Source organism: Ascaphus truei, chromosome 5 (assembly GCF_040206685.1).
Source record: "Ascaphus truei isolate aAscTru1 chromosome 5, aAscTru1.hap1, whole genome shotgun sequence".
Lineage (NCBI taxonomy): Eukaryota > Metazoa > Chordata > Amphibia > Anura > Ascaphidae > Ascaphus > Ascaphus truei.
This window is the reverse complement of record NC_134487.1, coordinates 176,515,890-176,533,861: the sequence shown is the minus strand read 5'-3', so window position 1 is coordinate 176,533,861 and position 17,972 is coordinate 176,515,890. Positions and strand designations below refer to the sequence as shown.

General features: G+C 47.5%; 1 protein-coding gene across 4 annotated transcripts in view; it reads left to right on the top strand.

Annotated features, from left to right (window-relative positions):
• The window catches only part of LOC142495606 (disintegrin and metalloproteinase domain-containing protein 9-like), a 124,846-nt gene that overhangs the window by 58,197 nt on the left and 48,677 nt on the right, over positions 1–17,972 (top strand). The gene's annotated exons all lie outside the window — the stretch shown is intronic.

Here is a 17,972-nt window from a genome sequence, read left to right as displayed (position 1 = left end):
GGTTAATTTGGCCAGTACAGGGCTGGAAAATGTCCCAATCTTGGAAATATGTAACTGATGTTTATATACTGTATATGTTTCATTGTTTACTTTTTATTTGTGGGATTCATTGTATGCCTGGGCCAGTAACAATGGTATACAGAGTTCGGGGGCTAGCCTTTATGTGGGCCAGGTGCTGTGATAGAGGACAATGGGGAGCTAGGGAAGGACGCGCCCGCCAGCTTGGAAAGTACAAACTGCAAGGCCAGATCATTGTTCTCTCCCGGCAGCGAGGTATCTTACCCTGTGGGAGGCCTGAAGCTGAACTCGGGGACCATCATTCGTGTCCTAGCTTCGTCGGAACAGTTCCTATTGGTCAGTTCTTAATTCCCACTCTCCCAGGTCCTGCCCCTCTGAGCCATCCTGAGGCTGCGGTCCCGGTGACTGCTACAGCTCACGCCTCGGCGTGCGCTGTGCGTATAAGTGCTGCCCTTCAATGGGGCTGGGCCCAGAATGCACCTTCCCGCTGAAGGTGCAGCCGTGCCTTACTGCCAGATTTTTTAAACTCAGTCAAATTGAGTTTAGAGCTTGCGACGGAGGCGTGGCCACGCCCCCGCCAGCGGTTCAGCCAATGAGGACGAACCAGCCGTGTGAGGTAATGGCCACGCCCCCGCAAACTCCCTGCCACGCCCCCTCCCATCGCAAACTCTCCCTCTCTCACTGGACCAAAGAATGCACTGCAGCTCTGTGCACGCAACGCTCTCCCGCCAGGCGCGCGTGCCACAGTGCTGACTGGGGACTCACCCTTAGGCACTGGCTCCAGCTGACAGAGAAGCCCAATGCTACATCCAACATGACAGAAATACACAGTAAAATACTTATATATTCTCTTGAAAAAGGGTCATTTAGTTTAACCCTTTGGCCAAAGCGTTGTAAACTTATCTTATTAAATGATAATTTTAATCCTAATAGAGGTATATTAGTATTTTATCTGGTAGTGTTAGGACTTGCGAACGGGTGTCTGCCTTGTCGTGGCTTGCAAGCTTACACCGCTTTGGCCAAAGGGTTAAACTAAATTACCCTTTTTCAAGAGAATATATAACAGAAAAGGGATATCTTAGTACCGTATCTGTATGTAAAAGTGTATGTGAACACAGTCATTTACCTTTAGAGAAGCTTTCACTATCCCAGCATGGATTGTAACATGACTATGTCTATGGTGCAGTGCATCTACTAACCGAGAGGGGCAGGATTCACTACACATTAAGACACATTCCTATAGGCTTACAAGCCGGTCTATCTGTTCACATACACTGTTACATACAGATACGGTACTAGGATATTCCTTTTCTGTGGAATATTGATATATATTTCCAAGGCCGCGGCTTTAATGAAGGATTAATACCCCGCATTTACACGCACCTCAATTTTAATTCGCCATTGGTTTTTAGTTTGCCTTATTAGGCTCTGGTCAATTTTGACCCCCATTTTATTTGAGTTATTCTCCTATTAAATATTTTTTTAACCTACCCACCATTTCATTGCTAAAAGATTATTTTAACCTACCCACCATTTCATTTCATCCCGTTCAGTTCATGAGGTTTTGCAACTGGAGGCATCAGTTTCCAAGCCATTTTTGAGTGCTCTCATTATAGGGGATTCTTTCCCCTCTTTGTTTATTTGTAATTATATTGCCCCTGATTGTAGCACCTCAGTAGGGCTGTAGCGAGGGCATTTCTTTCCCGTTCCCTTTCCCCCCCTTACCCTGTGTTTGTAAGAATATATATATATATATATATATATATATATATATATATATATATATATATATATATATACAGTTATGTCCGGAAATAATTGGACACTGATACAAGTTTTGTTATTTCGGCTGTGTACCAAAATATATTTAAGTTACAGTTAAATAATGAATATGGGCTTAAAGTGCAGTCTAACAGCTTTAATTTGAAGGTATTCACATCCAAATTGGAGGAAGGGTTTAGGAATTACATCTCTTTAATATGTAGCCCCCTCTTTTTCAAGGGACCAAAAGTAATTGGACAATTAACTCAAAAGCTGTTTCATGGACAGGTGTGGGCTATTCCTTCGTTATTTCATCATCAATTAAGCAGGTAAGAGGTCTGGAGTTGATTCCAGGTGTGGTATTCGCATTTGCAAGCTGTTGCTGTGAACCCACAAAATGCGGTCAAATGAGCTCTCAATGCATGTGAAACAGGGCATCCTTAGGCTGCAAAAGAAAAGAAAATCCATCAGAGAGATAGCAGGAATATTAGGAGTGGCCAAATCAACAGTTTGGTACATTCTGAGAAAAAAAGAACGCAATGGTGAGCTCTGCAACACAAAAAGGACTGGACGTTCACGGAAGACAACAGTGGTGGATGATCATAGGATCCTTTCCAAGGTAAAGAAAAAGCCCTTCACAACATCCAGCCAAGTGAATAACACTCTCCTGGAGGTAGCCATATCATTATCCAAGTCTACCATAAAGAGAAGACTTCATGAGAGCAAATACAGAGGGTTCACCACAAGGTGAAAACCATTCATAAGCCTCAAGAATAGAAAGGCCAGATTAGACTTGGCCAAATAATATCTAAAAAAGCCAGCCCAGTTCTGGAACAGCATTCTTTGGACAGATGTAGCTAAGATCAGCCTGTAACAGAATGATGGGAAGAAAAAAGAATGGAGAAGGCTTGGAACGGCTCATGATCCGAAGTATACCACATCATCTGTAAAACACGGAGGCAGTGTGATGGCATGGGCATGCATGGCTTACAATGGCACTGGGTCACTAGTGTTTATTGATTATGTGACAGAAGACAGAAGCAGCCGGATGAATTCTGAAGTGATTAGGCAGAATGACCAACGAACAAACAGAAACTGAAGACAGCTGCAGTAAAGGCCCGGCAAAGCATCACAAAGGAGGAAACCCAGCGTTTGGTGATGTCCATGCGTTCTAGACTTCAAGCAGTCATTGCCTGCAAAGGATTCTCGACAAAGTATTAAAAATGAACATTTTATTTATGATTGTGTTAATTTATCCAATTAAATTTGAGCCCCTGAAATAAGGGGACTGTGTATGAAAATGGTTGCAATTCCTAAACGTTTCATACGATATTTTTGTTCAACCCCTTGAATTAAAGCTGAAAGTCTGCACTTCTATTGCATCTCGGTTGTTTAATTTCAAATCCATTGTGGTGGCGTACAGAGCCAAAATTATGAAAATTGTGTCAGTATCCAATTATTTCCGGACCTAACTATATATATGATCAAAAACAAAAAATAGTCGATAGCGTTCTATGGCTCACGAAATGCTTTTATTTGTGCGAGCTTTCGAGATACAGTGATCTCTTCTTTGGGCGATGTTACAATTGATTAAGCCAAGAAATGTACTGCCAAACAGGATAGCTAGGAATGTTATCTCTGTGAGTGAAGCCTAACCCTCCCCCTGTGCAGTATGCGATTTATGACTTAAGGTGTTAAATGGTCCCTGAATGTTTGTGATGTTAGAGTAAACATGTGTATGTATATTTATGTGTTTGTGTATGTGTGTAAATCTTAATTTATAAAGCGCCCACAGTGTATACGGCGCTTTATAAAAGGAGTTTGTAGAGGGGGAGTGTATAACAATGGTGTGGGTAGGTGTTGAAATGTAAGAGGGTGTTCATTTCTGTGCATGTATGTGGGAACTATGTGGTCCCTATTGGTATAAAGAGATACTGGGATCTCCCTATGAGGGATAAACCGGGGCTCAAGGGAATGGGATACACTCAAAATATGAAGAAAAAACTGAATGTACTGTAATACTGTAATAGAATTCCTTCAATAGTATTGATGATTAACTTCAAGGACCAGACCCTTTAGCAAGTGTACAGAATGATAACTTTGTATCTTGCGGAGGTTAGTACCAGATTGGACTCCCACTCTATATAGAAAAGGTATGAGTCCTGTATATCCTAGTACAAATATAATACCTCCTAATATGATCAACACTGTTCAATGAACAAAACAAAGTACTCACAATGAGATGAGTGTTGATAAGTTTCCAAACTTGCAGGGTGTTGGTCCAGGCGTGCAAAGCGCAGAGTACATCCAACAAAACTTGGCACACAGCCAGAAAAAATGCTGCACCAGAGAAATAATCAGCCAAAAGAGGGTGAATTGAACCGATTTATTCACTGATGGCAATCACACTGACATGTTTTGCCCTTGCAGGCTTTATCAAAGTGTATAAAGAGATAGAATTACATTGTACATTTGTATGTGTAAGAGGCAGGTGTGTGTGCATTCATATAGCACAGTATTCATAGACATGGGCCTTAGCACTCGTGGGAAGAGAGTTCTCTTGTGTAGTGGCACATGAAGCTGCGGCCTCGGTTTAGGCCACCCGACGAGTATCCCAAATAGTTTAATAAATTTGTATTCATTCAACCATCTCTCTTTCGGTGTTCTAAGATTACCTTTGAGTATGGCCACCTTCAGATCGTTCATCTTATGGCCAGAGTCAGAGAAATGTTCGCCGACAGGACTGTCTCTTGTTTAGCCTCTGACCCGTCTCACCTATGTAGTAGCAGCCCCTGCACATTTCATGCACATGATGAGGTACACAACATTGCTGGAGGAACAGGTGAACCTTCCTGTGATTTTGTACTCCATATTCCTGTGTGGTATTTGTATTGTGACCGCTGTTTGGAGCATAGCGCAGGTTTTGCATCTTGCGTCCTGGCATGGTCTTGTCCCACATTCAGTTGTACTGTTGAATACTTTACCTCTCACCATCATTTTCTTGAGATTATAAAGCTGTCTGTATGATAATAAGGGTGTTTCAGGGAACACCTGTTGCAGTCTTGTATCTTCCTGGAGAATGGGTTGTAGTTCCCTGGCGATCTTGCGTAGGGCTTCTATGTTTGGGTTATATGTGACCACCAAAGGTACCTTGTCGCTTGACTCTGTCTGTATTCAAGGAGATCACTTCTTTGTATTCTGGTGGCTTTGTGGATTTGCTGGTCTACAATTCTGTAGTTATATCCAAGGTTTATGAAATCCAATCTCAAGGCTGTAATCTGCTGGCCTATGTCTGCTGTGTCAGAGCATATCTGGTTGTATCATATGGCTTGACTGTAGATGGTTGCATGCTTGGTGTGTGTGGGGTGGAAGCTGTTGTCCCTCAAATAGCTGGCTCTCTCTGTAGGTTTGCGGTATTCAGAAGTCTGTAATTGGTTGTTCTTTATAGTAATGGCGGTGTCTGCTTCGTTCGGGGGATGAGTGAGTTTGAGGTTGATGGTCGGGTGGAACGTATTGAAGTTCTCATCGAACTGCATGAGTTCCTGTTCACCAGAGGTCCAAATCAAGAGGATGTCATCGATGTACCAAAGGTATGTAAGGGGTTTCAAGTGACAGGTGGAAAGAAAATCACTTTCCAGTATTGCGAATAACAGATTGGCATACTGTGGCGCCATCCGAGTGCCCATAGCGGTACCGGTTGTCTGGAGGTGTGTGTCATTTCCAAATGTGAAGTAGTTGTATGTCAGAATAAATTCGATGCATTTAGTCACTGCCTCTGTTAGTGGCTCCTGCTGTCCCAGAAAGTATCTGCAGGCTGAAATCCCATCTTTGTGGGGGATGTTTGTGTAAAATTATTCTACTTCCATGGTTGCTAGTAGTGTTCCTGTTGGGAGGTGGCCAATGGCATTAAGTTTGTCTAGCAGGTGGTGTCCTGGATATAGCTGGGTGTGTTCCTAACAAGTGGTTTTAGAATGCCTTCGACCCTGCCTGAAATATTCTCAGTCAATGTGCCAGATCCAGAGATGATAGGGCGCCCAGGCTTACCCTCTTTGTGAATTTTAGGGAGCATGTAGAATGTGCCAGGTTTTGGGTTAGCTGGTATCAGGTCCAGAATTTGTTCTCTTGTGTGGATCGAGAGTGTTTTAATGATCCTATTGAGTTTTCTCATGAATTTTTTTGTTGGATCCTCCTGCAGTTTGGTGTATTATTTTGTCTGCAGGTTTGATTGTTATGTTGTGGTTTGCCTTTAGTGATTCTATGGCTCTCCTCTCGATCAGTGTCTGATTATACGTTTGTTTCCTTACTTTGTCCAGGGTGGTGGATTTGGCTCTGTGTCTAAAGCTTTTGATGTATCGGTCCAGTTTCGGGTTGCGCCCAGTTCGTGGGATCCAGTTTGATTTTTGCTTCTTCCTGCTCCTGCCTCCTTCTGCAGTGTTGGCACAAGCTTGGTCGTGTCTGTCATGGAAGAACTCCTTAAGACACAGTCTTCTGAAGAACTCTTCCAGGTCACTGCACAGCTCAATCTTGTCCATGGGCTTGGTAGGGCAGAATGTGGGACCCTTTGATAATACTGAGGACTCTGTTTGATTTGGTATGTAATCTGAGATGTTACAAGTGCAGTCCTGGTATTGGTGATTGTCCCTGTTTGTATTGTTTGTGGTTGTGCTGGCTGCTATAGAATATCTCATTCTCAGCCTCAGTCTGTGGAGTTTTTTTCCTTGTTGCTAATTACTCTAAAGGAATTTTTCATGGAATGTGTGGTGTCCTCTTCATGTGTCTGCGTGTATTGCTTGTGTGTTCAGGATGCTGTCTATCGTCTCTATCGTCTCTTTTGTCTTTCTCCTGTTGCTGTAACAGATGCTAATAAGATAGTTCCTTAATCTTTCAGAGGTCCTGGTGCACAGTTGTTGGGAGAATTGTGTGTTGTATGTGTTCGCAAATGGGTTTTTGAAGGTGAGTCCTTTTGGGATCAGATGCTCCTTTTTGCATTTGCTGGGGAAGATGCTATCACTGTCTAGTTGTGCCTGTTTTTAATGATAACCACACACCCGTGGCGAGTGTATTTAGGCCGCTGGCGAGCAGTGCTGCGGCTCTTTGAATTCCCCTGCTCGCGGCAAATTATTATTTTTTTTAATAAATAAATAAATAATTTCCCTCCCTGATTGGCATGACGCGAGGCTGGCAGCTCTGGGTTAGCCCCCCCACCCCCTGCACCAGATCCCCGCTTGCTGCCCGGGGTGGGATGTAGGCTGGGGGGATCCCCGTGGCTTCTGCCCAGGGCTGGAGTACAAGGTAGGCGCTTCCCCTCTGTCCCACACTCCTTTGGTACCCGCGCGGTCAGGGTAATAGGAGCGGGGAAGAAGGGAAGCAGTCTGGGCATGAGGTAGAGGGGGGGGGCGCGTGGGCACTGGAGGGGGGGTTCTGGCAAAGTTTCCGGCCACGGTTCCCATCGGGGAGGTTGGTGTGGCCGTACAGCTGTTCCCTGCTGGCCCCCGATCCCCCTGCTGCTCGATCCCCCTGCAACTAATGCCGACCTCCTGCCTGGCTGCCTGTCCTCCCCAGCATGGCTGCCTGACCCCCCCCCCCCAGCATGGCTGCCTGACCTCCCCAGCATGGCTGCCTGACCCCCCCGCATGTTTGCATGACCCCCCCAGCATGGCTGCCTGACCTCCCTAGCATGGCTGCCCGACACCCCTCCTGGCTGCAGCCTGGGCGCATGGTTCCCTGGCAACGTTTCCCATCGGGGAGGTTGGTGTGGCCGTGCGCCTGTCCGGCTGTCCCCCCGCTGGCCCCCGATCCTCCCGCTGCCCCCCGATCCTCCCGCTGGCCCCCCGATCACCCCGCTGGCCCCCCAATCCTCCTGTGTGCCCCCCGACCCCCCAGCTGGCCCTCCGATCCTCCCGCTGGCCCCCCGATCCTCCCGCAACTCCTGCCTGATCCCCTGGCATGTGGAGCAGCATGTGGAGGACAAGCAGGCCCTGGAGGAACAGGTGCTCCCCCTCCCTTCCAATGAATACCCACCCAGTCACCCACCCAGTGAGTGTGTGTCTGTGAGTGTGGGTGTCTGAGTGTGTCTGTGAGTGTGGGTGTGTGTGTCTGTGAGAGTGTGGGTGGGTGTGTCTGAGTGTCTGTGTGTGTATGTGTGAGTGAGTGTGTGTGTGTCTGTGAGTGTTTGTGTGTCTGTGAGTGGGTGTGTGTCTGTGAGTGTGGGTGTCTGTGAGTGGGTGAGTGTCTGTGAGTGTGGGTGTCTGTGAGTGGGTGAGTGTCTGTGAGTGTGGGTGTGTATGTCTGTGGGTGTTTGTGTCTGTGAGTGTTTGTGTGTGTGTGTGTGTGTGTGTGTGTGTGTGTGAGTGTGTGTCTGTGAGTGGGTGTGTGTGTCTGTGAGTGTTTGTGTGTGAGTGTGTGTGTCTGTGAGTGTGTGTGTGAGTGTGTGTGTGTGAGTGTGTGTGTGAGACTGTGTCTGTGTGTGTCACGCCTGTATGCCCGCAGACCTGGCAAGACCCCAGTACTGAGGTGGTAAAGGTATTACCACACACCCACAGCAGTGAGGGCGTGCCCGGAGTGTGGTATGGTGTAGCCGGGCCTGTTGAGAGACAGTTAGTGATGCTTGCACGCCTTGGGGGGTGTAGAGTAAGAATAGTGGTGTCCGTGCGCCAGAGTCCAGGGATCCAGAGGTCAGAGTCGTCAAGTTCATAAGCCAAGTCCAGGGGTTACAGAGGTCAGCAAGGTAGAGTTCGTTAGCAGGGTTCAAGGGCAACAGAGAGCAGGGTAGTCCAGGACGAGCAGAGGTCAAACCAGGGAAATCCCGAGATAAGCAGAAGCAGGAACAGGCTGGAACACAGAGAGAGCAAAGCATAGGACTGCACACACAGGGATAACAGAAGCTATGCAGAGCAATGATAGAAAGGACAGACAGGGGTTATAAAGGAGGGAACACCAATAGGAGAGAGGGGAGGAGCAGAGAGTGAAGTGGGAGACATCAGGGATAGGTGAGGAGGAGACAGGGGAACCAGTAAGGGAGATTGCCTGCAGGGCATGAGAGGAGGAGTCAGGAAGCTGTAAATCCCTAGAAGAGGAGCGTGTGCGCGCGCCCTCTGTAAGCTGAGGGTGCGCACGCACAGGCTGCGTTATGAGGCGCACGGAGCACCGCGCCACGGGGGCACCTGCAGAGGGGAATAGAGGAACGGAGGGGACAGTCACCGGAGGTAAGGGAGTAGACACCGAGGTGGACTGAGAGTGGGGAACGCCACAGCAGGGGCTCGGGGACCGTGCGGGTGTGCGAATCCTGCGGAGCGCGCGCCGTGGTAACGGAACGGCGTCAGAGGGTGCCGGGAAGGAACAAGAGTGGTCAGAAGAAGGGAGGCTGGCGGGAAGGGACAGAGAGGGTGACGTCAGGGACACAAGAAGGGGAAGGAATCCCCTGAACCGTCAGTGTGTGAGTGTGTGTGTCTGTGAGTGTGTGTGTTTGTGTGTCTGTGAGTGTTTGTGTGTGTGTGTGTTTGTAAGTGTATGTGTGTGTTTGTGAGTGTGTGTGTGTGAGTGAGTCTGTGAGTGTGTGTGAGTGAGTCTGTGAGTTGGTGTGTGTGTGTGTCTGTGAGTGTGTGCCTGTGAGTGTGTCACCCTCTGCCTTTGTCACCCTCACCCTTTCCCTGTCGCCCTCTCCCTGTCACCCTCTCCCTGTGTCTCCCTCACCCTCTCCCTGTCCCCATGTCACCCTCTCCTTGTTGCCCCCTCTCCCTGTTGCCCTCACCCTCTCCCTGTCGCCCTCACCCTCTCCCTGTCATCCTCTCCCTGTCGCCCTCACCCTCTCCCTGTCGCCCTCACCCTTTCCCTGTCGCCCTCACCCTCTCTCTGTCGCACTCTCTCTCTCTGTCTTTGTCTCTCATTCTCTGTGTGTGTGTGTCTCTCTGTGTGCATGTGTGTCTCTCTGTGTGTGTGTGTGTGTGTGTGTCTCTCTCCCTCTCTGTGTGTGTGTGTGTGTGTGTGTCTCTCTCTCTCTCTCTCTCTGTCTCTCTCTCTCTCTGTCACTCTCTCTGTGTTTCTCTCTTTCTGTGTGTCTCTCTGTCTCTCTCTCTGTGTGTCTCTCTCTCTCTGTGTCTCTCTCTCTGTGTCTCTCTCTCTGTGTGTGTGTGTCTCTCTCTCTCTGTGTCTCTCTTTCTCTCTGTGTCTCTCTCTCTCTCTTTGTCTCTGTGTGTGTGTGTGTGTCTCTCTGTCTCTCACCCACACTCTCCCTCTCTCACACTCTGGATCTCTTATTTACCCTATATATCTTAACTGCCCTATACTACACCGAAATAACCTACACTGCTTTATTCCAGCTCTGACTCAAGCTTCACACGGAAGACATCGGAATCCCCCCTAAACCAGAAGACAGGTAGGGAACACCTCCCCTCCAATGTATAACATTGCGGGAATGAGGGTACCTGGACATTGAGGGACTGCGGATCAGGTAAGATCCCAGACGGGATTGCTGCTTTAGATATTGTGACACGGGGGCGTCAAGGCACTAGTTATGGGGTTCAGGAACATTTACACACACACACGTAACAAGGACTAATTGTTGTAATACAATAAATAAACTAATGTCAAAAACGAATGTTCTTACTATGAATTTATTCATTTTTTTTTTAAAGCAGGACTAGGGCGGGGCTGGGGGCGGGACTAGGTGGCGAGTAGATTTTTTTGTTTGGGGAGTAGATTTTTGGGTGATTTGTCGAACACATATATATATATATATATATATATATATATATATTGTGACAAACGGCTTACTCCGGGGCTCCGCCATTCTCCGGGACTGCTAGAACACGGTCTATTAGGGTAGGTTAAATGACGAGGCGTTAAATGACGAGGCGTAACGTGCTGTTCCTTTAAACAGGCTACTGCCTGGTTTATTCAATCCCAGGCACTGAGACTGCCACACTGAATACAAAAGCAAAACACAAGCAAAACAAAACCCTGCTCATCTGAGCAATAACTTAACCAAGGTTCACCCTGACTGGGGTTGGGGTGGCTTGCCCGCTTCCAACAAACAAAAATAAGGAACTTTACAATTTGAGAAAGGAACAGAATGATTTAACCTGTTTGGGGAGAGGCTTTTCCCCTTTCTGCTTCCAGCAGCATTCCTGCCTCCAGTCTCTTGGGGAGAGGGGAGAGGAACCAGGCAACCAGCTTTAAATACCTGATTTCTATCTAGCAGGGCAGGTGACAGAAATCAGGCAGCAGGCAAACTCTGGTCTTGATCCCTCATCCCTTAGTACCAGCAACTGCCAAACTGTGGGATGGAGTGCATCCATTCTGAGGCTGCCCTTTCTAGCCTAAACAGGGTATAAGCTTTCCAGTATCCTGGGAGCCCTATATATGGAATTTATTACCATCCCCTGGTTTCTGTCACATATCCTCCCCCCCCAGCTCAGACCTCAAGGGATGAGCGACCATGGATATTAGGGAGTGCATCCTTGACAACCCGTCAGCATTGCCATGTTTGTGCCCTGACCTGTGCTCCACAGAAAATGTAAAGGGTTGTAGGCTTAGGAACCACCTGGTCACTCTAGTATTCTTCTCTCTGTTTTGACACATCCAGGTGAGGGGTGCATGATCTGTGACCAACCGGAATTTTCTCCCCAACAGATAGTATTTGAGCGTCTCTGCAGCCCACTTTATTGCGAGACACTCTTTCTCGACAATGGAGTAATTTTTCTCCTGGGGATTTAGTTTCCTACTTAAAAAAAGGATGGGCTGCTCCTCACCTTGGGACTCCTGGGAGAGTACAGCCCCCAGCCCTACCTCAGATGTGTCGGTTTGGACTAAAAATTATTTAGAGAAGTCAGGTGTGACCAACACTGGTTGGGCACAGAGGGCTTCTTTCAGGCTTCTAAAGACCTGTTCGGTTTCGGGGGACCACTTTAACCACTAGCGGCCCTCTTGCTTTTGTGAGGTTGGTTAGTGGGGTTGCCTTAGTTGCAAAATTGGGAATAAACCTTCTATAGTAGCCAATTAATCCCAAAAAGGTCCTTACTTGTTTTTTTGTAACTGGCCTTGGCCAATTCTGTATTGGCTCTACTTTGAGTGTTTTGGGTTTGAGTAAACCTCTGCCAATGGAATACCCCAGATACTTGGCCTCCTCCAGACCAATAGTGCATTTAGCGGGGTTAGCAGTTAGTCCAGCAGACTGAACTGTGTCAAGCACAGCTTGGACCTTTGGAAGGTGGGATTGCCAATCTTCACTATGGATTACCACATCATCCAGGTAGGTGGCAGCATACCGAGCATGTGGCTTTAAAATTGTATCCATCATTCATTGGAATGTGGCAGGAGCTCCATGTAAGCCAAAAGGCAGCACCCTATACTGAAAGAGGCCATCTGGGGTTTAGAAGGCTGTCTTTTCTTTTGCCCTTTCTGTGAGGGGAACCTGCCAGTATCCTTTTGTTAGGTCTAGGTTTGCCCAGTCTCTCTACCAGTTCATCAACCCTGGGCATAGGATAAGTATCAAATTTTGACACAGCGTTTAGTTTATGGTAGTCATTGCAAAACCTTGTTGTACCGTCTGGTTTTGGGACTAAAACTATAGGGCTTTTCCACCCACTTTGGGATTCCTCAATTACACCCAGTTTTAGCATTTTTTTTAACCTCTAAACGTATAGCCTCTCTTTTGGCCTTTGGGATTCGGTACGGTTTAAGGTTAACGGACCCCCGGTTTAGAGACTAGGTCATGTTCAATTACCCTAGTTCTACCTGGCTTTGTAGAGAAGACTTCTTTGTTTCTTCTCACTAGGTTCTGGACCTCTCGTTTCTGATGAATGGACAGGGTTTCAGCTATGCTAACCTCTGGGTCAGTTTCTCGATTCTCTGACGGATCTGGGGTACTAGGGTTAATAAGACCTCTCTATCTTTCCAGGACTTAAGTAGGTTTACATGGTAAATTTGCTCAGGTTTCCTCCTACCTGGCTATCTCACCTTGTAATTTACTTCTCCCACTCTTTCCAAGACCTCATATGGCCCATGCCACTTAGCAAGGAATTTACTCTCTACGGTGGGAACCAGAACTAGCACCCTATCGCCTGGATAAAAAATTCTGACCCTAGCACCCGTATTATACGTATTCCTCTGTGCCTCTTGAGCTTTTCCCATGTGTTCCCTCACTATAGGTAGGACCGCAACTATGCGATCCTGCATCTGGGCAACATGTTCTATTTCACGTCTGTATGGTGTAACCTCGTGTTCCCAAGTCTCTTTGGCTATATCCAGTAAACCCCTTGGGTGTTGGCCATACAATAGTTCAAATGGGGAGAAGCCTGTGGATGATTGGGGAACCTCCCAAATGGCAAATAACAGGTATGGGTAATAAACAATCCCAGTTTTTCCCATCCTTATCCACCACCTGGTGTAACATGCTTTTTAAGGTTTTATTGAATCGTTCCACTAAAACATCTATTTGTGGATGATAGACTGAGGTTCTGAGATGCTTGATTTTTAGGAGTTTACATAACTCTTTTGTTACTTGGGACATAAATGGTGTTCCCTGGTCAGTTAAGATCTCTTTAGGGATTCCGACCCGGGTAAACAGGACTATTAACTCTTTTGCTATGTTTTTAGCAGAGGTGCTACGTAGGGGAATTGCCTCCGTATATCGGGTGGCCTAATCTAATATTACCAATATATGCTTTTGTCCCCTAGCAGACTTTATTAGGGGTCCTACTATATCCATAGCAATCCGGTCAAATGGTACATCTATTATGGGAAGGGGTACCAATGGGCTACAATACGCTTTGAACAGGGCGGTGATCTGACATTCTGGGCATGAGGAGCAATAATTTGTAATTTCTGCCAGAACCCCAGGCCAATAGAAGCTTCGGAGAACCTTTTCTTTTGTCTTTTCCACCCTTAGGTGTCCCCCTAATGGGTGACTATATGTGAGGTGTAATACTACATTACGGAATGTCCGTGGCACCAACAATTGTTTAGTTATAATGGATTTCCTCCTATCAACCCGATATACTAGGTCATTTTCTACCTCGAAGTAGGGGTAGGCAAGTGACCTATCTGGTTGGCCAGGAGTACTATTCTGGTCCTGTATATTCCCCCTTGCTTCCCCTAATGTGGGGTCTTCCCACTGGGGCTTCTTAAAACTCCCAGGACTGACCTCTAGGTCAGCGAAGGTCTTACCCTGTTCTGGGGTGGTAAGCGCCTGTTCAACATCTTGATTTGGGGTATTCCCTACTAAGGTGGCCATGGGAAAGAGAATTTTACAGCACTCTTCCTCTTTCCCCTTTTTATTTGGGCCCTCGTCAACCTCCATTTCTGAAAAAGGGAAAGGATTTGTTTCTTCTGTTACTTCTTTATGGTCCGCTATTGAACTCTGGGCGCTATTCTGAGAGGAGGACCACATTTTTAGAAAATGGGGATAGTCGGTCCCTATTAACACATCATGTGCCAGTTTGGGTACTATACCCACTTTGAAATCTAAAGACCCAAACTCTGTTTCAATAAGAACCTCAACAGTGGAATATTCGTGATTATCCCCATGTATACAACAAATTGCCACTTTTTGTGAACTGTTTACCTGTTTTTTCCCAATGGGCAACAGGTATTTGGACACTGGTGTAACCATACTCCCAGAGTCAAGTAGTGCCCGAACCCTCTTACCATTTACCTTTACAAATGCCCAGAGATGGTTATTAAAGGGGTCCTCTTGGCTAGGGCCCATACATTGAGACCACAATGAATAAGATTCAACGCTGTCGCATTGCATTGGTTCAGTATTTAGTGGGCAGACTTTCGCGGTGTGGCCCCTCTCATAACAATTTACACATTTAGGTACATAGTCTGTGTCCCACTTAGAGCCCTATTTCGGCTCACCATGTTGGCAGTTGCCCTTAGTATGCGAGCCACTGTTGCTGGTGCTGTGTGAAGGCGGTCACCGCTCTTCAGCCCACCTTAACCCTAGTACCCTTTTACCGTCTCTGAAAGAGTCCTGGAACCTTGGGTAGTGGGGATGCTCCATGACTGTGGGCCGCAGGTGCTCTTCTGCTGCATTGTACCTTTCTACGAGGGCCACCAGCTCGTCTGCATTGAGGGGGTCACTGACTGACCCAACGGTGTAGGGCAGAGGGAAGTTTCCTCAAGAACTGGTCCATGACCAACCGTTCCACGATGTGGCTTGCTGAGTTGATCTCGGGTTGTAGCCACTTCCGGGCGAGGTGGATGAGGTCATACATCTGGGATCGGGTGTCTTTATCCAACGTGAAGGACCATGCGTGGAACCTTTGGGCGCGAACAGCCGTGGTTACGCCGAGGCGGGCGAGGATCTCGAACTTCAACTTTGCATAGATGTTAGCTTCGGTTGGCTCTAGATCAAAATAAGCCTTCTGGGGTTCGCCGCTTAAGAAGGGTGTGATTAGACTGGCCCACTCAGCTTTGGCCAACACTCTCTCTGTGCCGTGCGTTCAAAAGTGAGAAGCTAGGTTTCAACATCATCCGAGGGCCCCATCTTCTGAAGGTAGTGGCTTGCCCTGGTCATTTTCGGGACTGGGGCTGCCTCTGCCAGTGGAGCCTTAGTGATAGCCTCTCTCAGGACCTCGAGTTCCTGCTGTATGACCTGGGCGAACCGTTGTTGTTCCTCTCTCAGCAAGCGGTTTGTCTCTTGCTGGGTTGCATTCACCTGTTGCTGAGTTGAATTAGTCTCCTGCTGGGCTATTAGCAGCTGTTGCTGGGTTGCATTTGCCTTTTGCAGGGCTGCATTCGTCTGTTGCCTGGTTGTATAAGTCTCTTGCTGGGCAACGACATTGCGTACCAACGCACTCACCACGTCTTCCATCTTGTTTGGAAAAAAAACTTCTTTTTTTTTTCTTTAAAGTTCTTTTACCCGGAGACCTTTTAGTGTTCTGCCCGCATTCTCCACCATATGTGACAAACGGCTTACTCCGGGGCTCCGCCGTCTGTCCGGGACTGCTAGAACACGGTCTTTTAGGGTAGGTTAAATGACGAGGCGTAACGTGCTGTTCCTTTAAACAGGCTACTGCCTGGTTTATTCAGTCCCAGGCACTGAGACTGCCACACTGAATACAAAAGCAAAACACAAGCAAAACAAAACCCTGCTCATCTGAGCAATAACTTAACTGAGGTTCACCCTGACTGGGGTTGGGGCGGCTTGCCCGCTTCCAACAAACAAAAATAAGGAACTTTACAATTTGAGAAAGAAACAGAATGATTTAACCTGTTTGGGGAGAGGCTTTTCCCCTTTCTGCTTCCAGCAGCATTCCTGCCTCCAGTCTCTTGGGGAGAGGGGAGAGGAACCAAGCAACCAGCTTTAAATACCTGATTTCTATCTAGCAGGACAGGTGACAGAAATCAGGCAGCAGGCAAACTCTGGTCTGGATCCCTCATCCCTTAGCACTAGCAACTGCCAAACTGTGGGATGGAGTGCATCCATTCTGAGGCTGCCCTTTCTAGCCTAAACAGGGTATAAGCTGTCCAGTATCCTGGGAGCCCTATATGTGGAATTTATTACCATCCCCTGGTTTCTGTCACTATATATATGACATATGTATATATATATACAGTGGTAGACAAATCACCCAAAAATCTACTTGCCGAACAAAAAATCTACTCGCCACCTAGCCCCGCCCCCAGTTTTGCCCCTTTAAAAAAATGAATAAATTCCTAGTAAGAACAACATTCGTTTTTGACATTAGTTTATTTATTGTATTATATTATACTACGATTAGTTCTTGTTACTTGTGTGTGTGTGTGTATATGTGTGTATGTGTGTGTAAATGTCGGATTTAGAAAAAAAAGCCAGATGTGAATGACTAGTTTCCTGCACCCTTTAACCAGTGTCTGGACGCCCCCGCTTAACAATAACTAAAGCAGCAATCCCACCTGGGATCTTACCTGATCCGCAGTCCCTCAATGTCCAGGTACCCTCATTCCCGCAATGTTATAAGTTGGAGGGGAGGTGTTCCCTACCTATCTTCTGAGTTAGGGGGGATTCCGATGTCTCCCATGTGAAGCTTTAGTCAGATGTGAAAGAAACCAGTAAAGTTTATTTCGGTGTAGGTATAGGGCAGTTAATATATATATAGGGTAAATAATATATATACAGAGAGTGAGAGAGAGTGAGAAAGAGAGAGTGTGAGAGAGCGTGAGACAGAGTGTGAGAGAGAGCGAGACAGAGAGAGCGTGAGAGAGAGCGAGACAGTGCGTGAGCGAGAGACAGAGTGAGAGCGAGAGACAGATAGAGAGCGAGAGAGAGAGTGAGAGACAGAGATGACTGGGTGGGGTGACTGGGTGGGGGGTGGGGTGGGTCACTGGGTGTGGAGAGTTTTGGGTGCGTGATGGGGTGGGGGGTGGGTGACAGGGTGGGGGAGGGGGTGGGTGGGGGGGGGGGTACTTCTGGTCTCCTGCACACACAAACTCACTTTCTCTCCCATACACAGACACACTTTCTCTCCCATACACAGACACACTCTCTGTCTCATATACACACACACACACTCATATACACACGCATGAGGGGCATAAAGTGCAGGGGAACTGCAGCAGAGGAGTGGAGGGGAAAGGGTGCTGCTGCAGTGAGGCTCTGGTGGTAGGTGGACAGCCAGGGGGTTGGGTCTCAGAAGGCTGTAGGGGACTATGTGTCACGCTGCGCTCACCACAAACAGGACAGAAGACCCCGGGGCTGAGGTGGGGATAGACAGACACCGACCCACAACCACGCAGTCCTGTCCGGAATGCGTAGTCCAAGTCGTACCGCGTCGTAGGGTTGGAGAGGTCAGGGTAGTCAGGGTACTTGCCGTACTCCAGGGTTGGAGAGTCCGGGTTGGTAGAGTTCCGTAGCCAAGGTCCAGGGTAATAGAAGGTAGAATAGTCGAGGAACGAAGCCGGGGTCAAAGCGCTGGAGAGTGTAGAAATCCAAGGAACAGGCAGGGTCAAGACAGGACAGGCAAAGTTCAAGACAAGCTAAACAGCAGCGGTGAGCACAATGCATAAACAGGAGTTTATGCTCAGCAAGGAATGACAGACAGGAGCAGGTATATATGTGTGAAGGATCCAATTACCTTGCAGTTGTGTGCTCTGGTCGTCCAATGGTGTCAGTGAGACACTAATCCGAAACAGCCTGTAAGTCAGGTTTTCCTAATGATTGGCCTGGTTGCCGAGCAACCCGCGCGCGTGCGCTATGCGCGTCGCGGCGT